The sequence below is a fragment of the Cupressus sempervirens genome, chromosome 10 (assembly GCF_028749045.1).
Source record: "Cupressus sempervirens isolate cs-2001-9-10 chromosome 10, ASM2874904v1, whole genome shotgun sequence".
In the NCBI taxonomy this organism is placed as follows: domain Eukaryota; kingdom Viridiplantae; phylum Streptophyta; class Pinopsida; order Cupressales; family Cupressaceae; genus Cupressus; species Cupressus sempervirens.
Window position 1 is genome coordinate 262,174,455 of NC_143127.1, and position 12,322 is coordinate 262,186,776.

The following is a 12,322-nucleotide window of genomic DNA, read 5'->3' on the forward strand; positions in this document are numbered from 1 at the left end:
GCAAGTGCACTTTTTCCAAGTGTGTTGACAGTTTTGAAGAGAAGCAGTGCACCAATAGCTAACTGTTAATTGTTATTTTAGAGCATTTCAACTCCTACATACACCTAGAGAAGGCCAAACTTCCATTTTTAGAACTCTCAGTGACTCCCAGATTATCTCATGGCTTCTGTCTTCTTATCTCCTTCTTCTTTCATTGTTTTAAGTCATGTAAAGGCTCATGCATCCACTAATTGATATAAACAAGGGTGGAGACCTACTTAGCACCATTTAGGGAGTTGGTTTGTATGTAATTAGCTTTGTTTTATTAGTTTTTTAGCATGAATTTGGATTAGAAGAGCTCTCACTCTTAACACAAATGGAGGAGAGGATTTCTTTTAAATACATGGATGTAAAATGTACTCTAGGTTTTTATTTTGATGCAATAATATTTGTTATTGGTGCTCTCATTCTAAGTGTACTCATTCTTGCCAAAGTGTGTTACTTTTGTGAATGCATGTTTATGAATAATAATGGAGCCAATAGTTTTATTGTATTATTATGATTATGTGATCTTTTATTTCTGGTGTTTTCCTTGTCTTAACAAATTCCACTATTGTGATGAATTCAAGAAAGGATCATCTTTGTTCTTGCATAGCATCACGTCTCCTGTGACCACACTTTCCATGGTCTCATGATATGGTGAAATGTGAAACATCTTTTGGTTATTATTGATGTTCCCATTGAAAATTGCATCAGTGGAGTTGAGGAAGCATTGTACCTAATTTTATTGGTTTCCTACCCAGATCATTTTGATAATTTAATTCATAGATATATTGTTACTATTGGCTTATGTCTATTGTAAATTTCCCTTTCAAGTTATTTTCTTTAATCTCTTGCTACTCTATCTTTGTATTTTCTTTTCAAATAATTTGTTAAAATAGGAATTCATATAGTCACATTGATAAACTGCATTCATCATAAAACAAAAAAATACAAAAATATATCTCTTTCGTGGTTACATTTTAGACAATAACTTGTCTAGATTAGTTAGAACCAGCAAAGGCCTCATCTTTGAACATACACATTTATCTTCAATTTAGTTACGTAGTCAGTTGGAAAACCCACCCAGAACCTTGGAGATGGTCCTTGGCCTTTAGAGACAATTCATTCACCAAATCTTCAAATTACGCACTTGGGCACCTTCAAGAAAGTGTGCAAGGTGCTCAATTCACCAAAAAATCAAAGTTCTCAGTTTTGAAAATGGTTTTTGGGTTTTTTCTCAAATGGGGCTTTAGTTCACTCTTGTGTACATATTTTGATCTTTTTGATGTTTGAGGCCTATTTGTGCACATTGCACACTTATCACTTTGCTCTTCAAAACTTCGTAAAATTGCACACTTTCGCACCTTAAGCGTCTTTGGGACTTTGGGCATCTTAAAGACTTTAGAATTGCACACCTTTAAGAGAAAATTCCTTCACCTAATCATCAAATTGTGCTAGGAAGGCCGCAAGCCATTATTCCAAAAAACCCAAGTTGTTTAAAAATTTTGCAATTTTTGAAAGTTTAGAAATTATCCAAATCGTTTACTGTCAAAAGGTGCACAAGTGCGTAATTTGATGATTAGGTGAAGGAATTATCTCTTAAAGATGCATAGTTGCACAGGTGCACAAGTGGATAGGTACAAAATTCTAAAGTCTTGAAGATGCCCAAAGTGCCAAAGATGCTTAAGGTGCAAAAGTGTGCAATTTTACAAAGTTTTGAAGAGCAAAGTGCATTAGTGCACAAGGTGCAAAAATGGTTTTAAAACATCAAAAAGATCAAAACAATTACACAAGAGTGATCTAAAACCCCATTTCATAAAAACCCAAAAATTGTTTACAAACCTAAGAACTTTGATTTTTTGGTGAATTAAGCACCTTGCACACTTCCCTGAAGTTGCACAAGTGGGCAATTTGAAGATTTGGTCAATGAATTATCTCTAAAGGTGTACATATCTAAAACATGCAGAGGCCTCCAAGGTCCCCAACATTACCATAACTTCCTCATCTTCTATAGCATATATGATCACACTCAAACCCATGACTTTCAAGTTCTAGGGAATGCCCAAGAAGTCACACCTCATGATTTCAACAGGGAAATGAGGGTAAAGTATGAAGCTTTTGAATTATTAACTCCTCAGGAAATCACCTCTTCCATCCAAAAGGCACAGGGAAACAACCACACATCATTTTGGTATAAAGGGGAAGAAAATCTAGATGTTGGAAATCAAGTTTTGACACTTAGAAGAATTTTTGGATTTTTGGATCATGTCACCAAGGTGTGTAGGTGTGAAGGTGCACTTTTCAGAGGTGCGCTGACAATTTTGAAGAGAAGCATTGTGCCAACAATTAACTATCAGTTTCTATTTTAGAGCATTCCATGCATTAGAAACATGTTTGATGGCAGTTCAACTCCTAGAGACACCTAGAGAAGGATAAGCTTCCATATGTAGAGCTCTCAATGACTCCCAAATCATCTCATGTCTTTTGTCTTCTTATCTCCTTCTTCTTTTATCATTTTAAGTCATGTGAAGGTTTATATACCCATTAATCGATATAAACAAGGGCGGAGACCTGCTTAGCACCATTTAGAGAGTTACTTTGTATGTAATTAGCTTTATTTTATTAGTTTTCTAGCATGAGTTTTTATTAGAAGAGCTCTCACTCCTAAAACAAAGAGAGGAGAGGATTTCTTTTAAATACATGGATGTAAAATGTACTCTAGGCTATTATTGTGATGCAATAATATATGTTATTGGTGCACTCATTCTAAGTGTAGTAAATCCTCTCAGAGTGTGTTATTTTTGTGAATTTATCTTCATGAATAATAATGGAGCCAATGGTTTTATTGTGTTGTTATGATTGTGTGATCTTTTAGTTTTTGTGTTTGCCTTATGTTAACAAATTTCATTGTTGTGATGAATTGGAGAAAGGATAATCTTTGTTCTTGCATAACATCTTGTCTCATTTGAGCTCACTTTCTGTGGCCTCACGATTTGATGAAATATGAAACATCTTTCAGTTATTATTGTAGTTCCCATTGACGATTGCATTAATGGAGTTAAGGAAGTGTTGTTCCTAATTTCATTGGTTTCCTACCCAAATCTTTTTGATAATTTAATTTACATACATGTTGTTACTATTGGCTTATGTCCGTTATGAATTTCCCTTTCAAGTTATTTGCTAAAATGGAAGCTCGGCCTTCTTAAGGTGTTTCTTAGAGTTGCACTATCATCAAAATGCATTTTTGGCATATGGAATGCTCTAAAATAGCAACTAGCAATTAATTATCGGCACATTGCTTCTTCTTCAAACTTTCGGTGCACTACTATGAAAAGCGCCCACCTATGCACCTTGGTGATAAGTTTAAAAAAACCAAAAAATCTTCTAAGTGCCAAAACTGAATTTCCAGTATCTAGGTTTTTTCCCAGTTTACACCAAAATAATGTCTAGATGTTTATTCTTGAATTTCTATATTATCTCCACCACTTGACTTGCTTCCAATAAATCTAATACATCATACTAATTCTTTACTACTTGTTGGTACTTACTAACTTCTATTATCATTTCCACAAATCTTCAAGCTTGGTGTCCAATTCCAACAATGCTTCTTTAGTTTTGAATGCTTGTCTAATATCATCTTCTGATGAAGCATCTTCAAAAGTTCCTTTGAATTGTTGGACTACTAATGGAATGACAAAAAGCTTGGTCTTTGATTCATCTTTAAAAATGTCAAGGCTAGTGGTATTGTAGTACCTTTCCACTTCCAAAAATTTCTCTTGAGCTTTATTTTTTTTATCTCCTGATTCCCTCATGTAATCCCTCCATTACTTTATTACTTGGTAGATATCTTCTCTATTTGGTCATCAAACTTATCCAACTCCTCTACAACGTATAGCTCCATTAGCATCTGATACCTTTGACCCTTTATTGATCTGAGTTCTTGTAGATCTTTGGCCCAAGTATCTATTCCATCCATCGACCTAAAATCTTGGTTTATAATAGAAACCAACTTTTTGGCATTTGACTAGATGTGGTGTAATAGGTTCAAATTATCCTGTGTTATCTACACTCACTTTTCCTCAAAACTACCACGCCATTTCTGACATGCTTCCAAAAATGAGTTCATTTGTAGTCTTTCCTGTTTCCTTCCTAGTGCAACTCTAAGAGCAACCTCTAGATTTTCTAGGTCAATTGGTTCCACTACTTCATTCAAGTAGCCTCTAAGTAGCTCTTCTTGCTTTGACAATGTTATCAATTCTAATTCATCCCGATCCATGTGTTGAAACATCTCCTTTAGGCCTATAGTAATCAACACTTTGGTTGTGTCTATTGTGGGCTTTCCCAACATGACCTCCTTCATCTGGTAATCTTTTGGAGTTAGTTCTTTAGTGTTGGCATGAGGAGGAATGACAATATGAGCTAGAAGGTCTTGATCTTGATTCTTCATGATGAAGGCAAGTGTTCTAGCATCATCTTTAGGTGGCTCGAGCTTCTTTATTGCTTTGATCAATTCCTTCATTCCCTCCTCTTCTGTTAGCTCCAACTACTTCTTCTATTGAATCATGACTTCCCTCCTCAACCATGATGGTGTGGTCCCCATAGGTGACATGTACTTGGCTGAAGAGATTGGTCTCAAAGCAAGCTCCTTTCCCTTATTAATCCTCTCTAGAGTCTTTTCATGTTGACGAAGACATTTAGAAGGAGTTTATGTGCTTTGGTGGGCTAAGGATCTAGCCTCAGAAGTGTTAACTTGTTGTGATATTGTCTTTTGATGACCTATGGCAAGTATTGCCTTAGTATGATCAAGAGTCTTCATTAGTGCTTCCCTCTTATTAGGGCAATTTTGTAGCATATCGAACAAGGATATATTGGCCTTTGTTCTTTTTAAGTCTTCCATTGCACTATATTTTTTAGTTGACCAAGCAGGATTTTTTAGTATCGTAGGTATATTTCCTTGGTTTTGATTTTGTTCCAACATAAGGTGCTCTAGCAAGCACTAGATTGTTACTCGCCCTTGGACCTGGAGGAATTGGTTGCAATGTGGGAGGAATCCCATCAGTTATGGGTTCCCTCTGATTTCGTAAGTTGAAATTATTTACATCTCTTCTAGTTTAGGATCTAATTCTTGACTGAATGGAAAGGTAAATTCTTCTTTCACTTATTCTTCCCTTCCCAAATTTTGTGGAGAATCATAAATTCTAGTAGCATAGTATTGAATTGCATAGGGGGCTCATTGTTAGTGCCTTGTGAATTCTGGTTCACTTCTTGATTTCCATTGAAATATGAGTTGTCATCATTAGATATGTTTTGACTAGTCAAATTGATTGATGTCCACAAATGGAGCATTATTGTTGTTGTCTGCAGGGATACTTCCATTGTTTGGACAAGTATTCCATTATTGGTTATGTCTTTGAAAATTGTTGTTATGATTAGTAGGGTTGAAGTTATTCAATGTATCATTATTTCCACTAAAATTCTTGTTGTAATTTTGACCGTAGTTGTTGTTGTACTAACCTGCATTTTTTCTCTGAAAGTTATTATTCTACCCATGCAACAATCTCAGATGGGTTAGCTCATTGGTGATATGAGACATAGTCTTCTTCATTTGGCCTAACTCAGTTGTGACATTATTTTCTATCTCAGCAGGTGTTGTTGCCTTTTGCTCAAAGAAAGTAGCTTTTGGAGGTTCATATCCTAGATAAGTTATGGCTGGAGTTGGCACTATTGGTGCCTATTGTAGTGGAATTGGAGTCAATGGAATGAATTTACTAGGCATTACTTGCACTCCAACATGATATGTTGGTACTATTGGATTAGCTTGAGTTGGAACCATCAATCCTTCTCTATTAGGATTGGTTTTTTTAGTAAAGGTAATTGCTTCTTTAAAGACTTTTTCCAATGTATCAATATCTGTAGCAGGCAATCTTCTTAAGAAGATAACAGTGAGGTGGTCCATAACATTAAGATAGATCTGGATTGCAACTTCAACTGGTATGTTTTAGGGTGTTTCCAACTTGTGGTATGTCATATGAAAGTGATGATTGAAACATGAAATGGTCTCCACTAGATCCCTCTTGATTGATATAAATTGATGATATATCACAACTGAGTTGATGAATATTTTGAATTGATCTAGGAAAAAAATTTCAAAGGTCATCCGATTCTAGATACATTCCAGTAGAAAATTCACATACCAATTAAAGGCAACCTTTCCCAATGTGTATGAGAATAAATGGAGGGCCACATGTTATCATTGAATGTGTTTTAGATTATATATTTCTTTTAAGACTTTGACATGATACTAAATTGTTCGTGTTTCTCTATAGATAAACCTTGGGCATAATTTATCAGGATTCTTGGGAAGGTCATTGAGTGCACCTTGAAAATTGATCGATGAATCTACTATGTTTATGAAGAAGGCCATTAGTGGAGGATTAGGTGGAATGATAGGTGGAGCTAGATTCAGAGGTGGAACTGAAGAAGATGATTAAATTTGGAGTGGGAGTGGAAGAATCCTTGATATCCTCTTATCACAACGAGGCTTGCGAAAATGACTAAGTTCTAAGAACTCATGTCCACTAGGTGAAGACCTTAAACCACACTAAAATGAAGATGTGGGTTAGGATCTTCCAATTTGCATTGATTATGGATAGAAAACCTATTGGCCTGGTTTTTCACCTTTCATAGTTTTTTTACATTTCATAGTTAAAACTAGTGGTTTTATGTTTTAAGTTATAAGGTGTGTGAAAAATGCTAGATGAAATTTCTAAGTTTCATGTAACTGTTGTTGTTTGCCCTAGTTTTAAAAAAAATCAAAAAGTATTGTTTTATTTTGAAATTTGCACAAGAAGCTTTTCACTTTAAGGTTTTCTCTTTACCTTTTCTTGTATTTATTTTAAATTACTTTCCCAAAGAAATATATCTTTTTCTCAATAATCTTTTTTTAAGATATGGTTTTAACCCTATGTAAATTCCTTAGTATTCTTTGAAATGTTTTAAACCATTGTAGGGTTTATATTTGTGAACCATTGATCAAAGAAAGATCAATGATGATCACTTTCCCACATCACAGACTTGCTCGACCTTTACCAAATGCAGGGAAGCACCTACATGACATGTAGCCCTTGGTGACATCAATTCTTTAATAATCCATAAAAAATGGATGTGTTCAAATAAGTTCAGAATTGTTAGATAGTTGTTAGGACACATTGGAAAATTTGAGCCATTTCATTAGACATTGTTGCTGATTAGATTGCTAAAAGGTAAATCTTATAAGATCATCAATCATTTGAAGATCAACAAAGAGCACTTTCCCGCATTATGGAGATGTTCAATATTTAACGAAAGTGAGGAAGTGCTTGTTTGACATGTGGACAAGTGGGTCTAGTTTCTCAAAAGGTTGCTTAGTCATGATGAGTTGGAATATATGTTGAAATGGCTTACATAATTTTTTTGAGCGGTCTACATGTTTATTGAGCTAGAGGGTGATTGTATCAGTGGGCCCGAAATATTGAGAGTAGACATAAAAAATTCCAAGGGTTTTCATGGTTGTCCAAGTTTTAAAGATCGACAATCGATGCTTTCCTATGATATGAAAGTGCCCAAACTTTAACAAATGCAGGGAAGTGCCTTGTTGACATGTAGCTAATTTCATAAAGGATTAATGCAATCATTTGGGTTTCATGCTAAGTCATCTGATTCTTGAAGATCGACGGTGGAATTTCAGATTTCATGGAATTACATGAAATATAATTGTTGAAATATTAATTTTGATCAATGATCTTTCATGGGAAGTTAATTAGGCAATAAGAATTCTAATTTTCCATTATTGAACAGTAAGGTTGCAGAATTCTCACAGAGCAAGAATTTTCAGAGCTAAGGGAAAAAATTTCCAAGGGTTTTGATTTGCTACTAAGAGATTTTTAGAGGAGAAAAATAAGAAAATTGGGTGAGTCTTTAGGGTTTCTAGAAAATTAAGAAGTTATATTTGTAGTAGAATAAATTTCAAATATGCCTCCATGAAGGGATTTTTCAGGGAAGGTAGATTATTTGAAAAGAGTTGTGCATGATGATTTCTTAGAACAAATGCCGCAATCCATGAATGAGCTTCCTAAGGGGAAAATAATTTATTTTGAAGAACCCTAGGTTATTGGTTGGTGAGAGTTTTTATGACAAAGAAAATTGGTTAAGGGATTCCAAAGTATCTATTGGAGGGTTAGAGCTTTTCTGACAATTTTTTGCAAAAAGAAGACTAGATACTCCCTTGGATAATGTATGAGAGTTTGAAATAGGCAAATTAATTACCCAGGAATTTTCTTTGATGATGATTTTCTTGCAATGATGTCGAAGAAATATGATCCAATTACTAGGATAGTGAAGAATCATGCTGGTGATAATCTTTTTAGGGTTTCACTATAATTGATCAGAGGATTTTAAATTAAACCCTAACCATGCAGTCCCTGAAAAGATAGACATGGAAGACCTACAAGCTAGGTATGATGTACAAAGAGTATATCTAAGGGGAGGACCATTACAAGAACACTTTTTTAGAATAGGATCATTGTCTCTGGTTACACCAAACACTCCAGAGCCTTTGTTGAAGAAATATTTTGACCCTAGAGCACAAGCATTGCATTTTTCTCTTTGCAAAATCTTTGGCACGGATGAGCAAGACCACATCCCAGGCTCTATTATCTTCATTATTGCTTAAACCTTTCAATATGGTATGTGTTCTATCTTTGACTTTGCTACTCTCTTGGTAGAAGAAATTCATACTGAATTAATAGGAATTGTAAAGGCTAAGGTTAATGAGCCCTTCTGTTGGTATTCCATGCTGATGTACATATGTCTGTATGAGCGAGTTACATTTTTCTCTAAAGAAATGAAGTTGGAGTTGGAAAGAGATGGAGAAAAGCTCCCTACCCAATTTTGGAGTGCAGATATGACATGGGAGGTGACTGATGCCAATTTTGTCAGATTTGATAGGTATTTTGCTTCTAGGATTAGAATATTGTTAATAGGGATAGCCCTAGACTACCACAGCCTCTACTAGAATTGATTAGACCAAAAGATCATGCTAAGGGGTTGATGATGAGTCACAATTGGGAAGACATCATCTCATATGTAGTGTCTACCATTCTCAGAGTTTATGGTTTTTTGGGAAAACCATATGTGCTACCTTATCAAGTGCCTTTAAAAGTATGAATTACTGAGCTTTTATGGCAAATAGGACTAGTGGAAGAAAGAGAACTATTGGGAAAATCTAAAGGTACTTTCTTTCCCCAAATTACTATTTTGCAAAACTTTGGTTTTGTCAAGAAGGGATGGAGGAAGTTGGAGAATTTTTTAGATAAATATCAAAGGCTCAATCCCACACCCATTTTATAGATTCAAATGGATTTTATTACCTTTTCAGAGAAATAACTAAGGCCAAAGCTCATAAGCAATTAGTATACTTGCCAAAGGACATAGTTAGAAATAAGTTCTCATTACAAGAGTAGGAGCTTAGGAAGGAGAAGTGGAAAGTATATAGCAAAGTCCTAGATTTTGTAAATGCTTTTGAGCCAGATTATGATCCCCTAGCTGATAGAAAATATTGGGTTATGAAAGTAGATATGTTGATGGATAACTTTGTTTGGATTATGCAAACTTTGAATGAAAAGAAGGAAATTTTGACACAAGAATACCTAGACAAGGCCATTAAGGTGGAGAAGAAATTGGTAAGTAAAATGATTTTGAACCCAAGGCAGTACATGTTGCAAAAAAGAGCCAAGTACATAATGGCTAAGAGTGTGTAGCCTATTCCTCCATATAAAAGACCAAACTCTAAAATCCCACATGCTACACATACATCTAAGAAACAAAAATTAGAGCAGGGATCATCTTCTAATGTTGAAGACTATTCACCTACCCAAACCCCACTCAGGATAGATGATGAAGTATTCTTGAGAGAACAACTAAGACAAATAGGAGGGGAGAGGGATATTGTAGTTACAAATGCAGATATAGAAGGAGTACCTGAAGAATCTCCTATGCCTACACTAACTCTCATTTTGGGAGATTATAGAAGTAAGGAAATAGATCCTGTAATAGCACAGGCTTCTAAAATGTTTATTGATGATGAGAGTTTTGTCAAGTTCAAGGCATTTGCTCAATTCTTATGGAGAAGAAATATTAATAATTTTGAGGCCAAGTGTAAAATGATCAAAGAAGAGCAACCTAACAAAAAGAACTCTAAAATTGAAGATGACGTCAAAGCCAATTTCATGGAAGAGTTTGCACAGACAATCCTTGAAGGGGGAAGACAATTGTTGAAGGATTTAGGAATTTTGATTTTACCTAAATGGGACATTGCAAATTCCATGATTTTTGATACTATGAGGAAAGCAAAGGATACTTAGTTTAAAACTAAGGAAGAGGTCTTGCAGGCACATAAGGGATTGAAATATAGTGATGATCATCAAGCATGGGTGATATGGTCTATTGAGAAAAGGGATAAGACCAAGATCCAAGAAGTTTCAAATGTTGAGCATATAGGAAACCTCATGGTCTACAGAGTAGAGGAGATAAATAGTGAAAAATTATCCAGAATGACCAAAGAAATGGTGGACTTTGGAGTTGTTGTTGTGAAAGAAAAAAACAAATTCATGGAGATCAATGCTAAATTTGAAGAGATGCTAAAGGCATATGAGGAGAGAGGAAATAGAATACAACAATTGGAGGCTCAGGTGGCCCAAATGGATAAGGAACTTGGAAAGAGAAAAGTGGGAGAATCCAACCAGTCCAGGATTGCTTATCCTCCTCATCCCCCAATTGAACCTTTTAAATCAACTCCTCTTGTAGAGCTATCAGATACTCCACATAGACCACAACTATATACAGTTGAAGAGTTTGAAAAGGAGAAGAACAAACTTTGGGCATTGCATGTAGAATTAAATAACCAATATGAGGACAAGTTAAGAAAAACAATCACGTATTTAGTGCATAAAGTTGGTAGGTCTACATTTTATGAGCAATTGGTAAAGGTAATGGACATGTGGGAACAGATAAAAAGAAGTGAGGATGCTTTGAAGCCAATTGTAAATAAATGGAATAACATGGACAAAGTTGTCACTCTTTTCTGTTTTTCAATTATTAGTTTGTCTTGTGAGTAGATAGAAAATACCTTTGACATGACTAATGATCTCTTTGATTTTGATGATAAGAGGGTGGTAGTGCAGAAGAAAATCACAATTTGTTTCTCAAGGTTTCTTGGTGAAAATTTTGAGCTTTTCCCCACGCTCTCGTTAAAATAGATAAATTAAAAGACAAGGAGGAATGGGCCAAAGAATTGGATGACTTGTCATGCCTTAGAATTAATAGGGTCATAAATGAAAAGGGGCATGCATGTTGGGAAAAAATAATTGAGGAATTTGTTAAAGTTCAAATATTCTTTGATTTACTTAGGGAGGAATTTGCTGAGATAAATAAATTAGGAGAATATGTTTTAAAGAAGCAACATGAAATATTGAGTTTTAATTGGCACACTTTTTGACAAGTGGATGGCAGATTTTGTGTATTAAAAATAGCTAGCACTTGGTAAAATTGATGAAGATGATGTAGATCAAGATGATTTACAAATAATTGATGCATTAGTTAAAGCATAAGAACCAAGCATAACTGTCAGTTTGATAGTACACGATGACTTGGATGGAGAACCACGAGTTAAGCTCAATTTTCAAGTATAAAAAATAGGTCCAACACAAGCATCATAATTATGGTAGATTTTCTGTATTCAAAATCATTAGCACTTGGTAAAATTGATGAAGATGATGTAGATCAAGATTATTTACAAATAATTGATGCATCAGTTAAAGCGAAAGAACCAAGTGTAACTATCAGTTTGTCAATACAGAATGACTTGGATGGAGAACCACAAGTTAAGCTCAATTTTCGACTATCAAAAATAGGTCCATCACAAGCATCATAATAAATGTCAATCACAAATTCCTTATCAACAAAGAAGCCGTAGTAGAAATGGTTCCACAAAAAGAATATTCATGATGTAATTTAATCTGTTGCACCAAATTTTGTCTTTTTTGATAGTAACCTTTTGTAAAATATCTTTCTATCTTAGACAACTGTCAGTACTCTTTAGGCCTAAAACTTGTTGCATCTCATGTTATATAAATAAGATCCCAAGGCTAGAGAAAAGGTTCGAACTATTATGTAAAATTTAGTTTTGCTAGGTTTACATTCAGTCTAGTTGTCTTGATGCCAATTTTTTGTGATGTATTTTCTCTACAAATTTGAGAATACATTA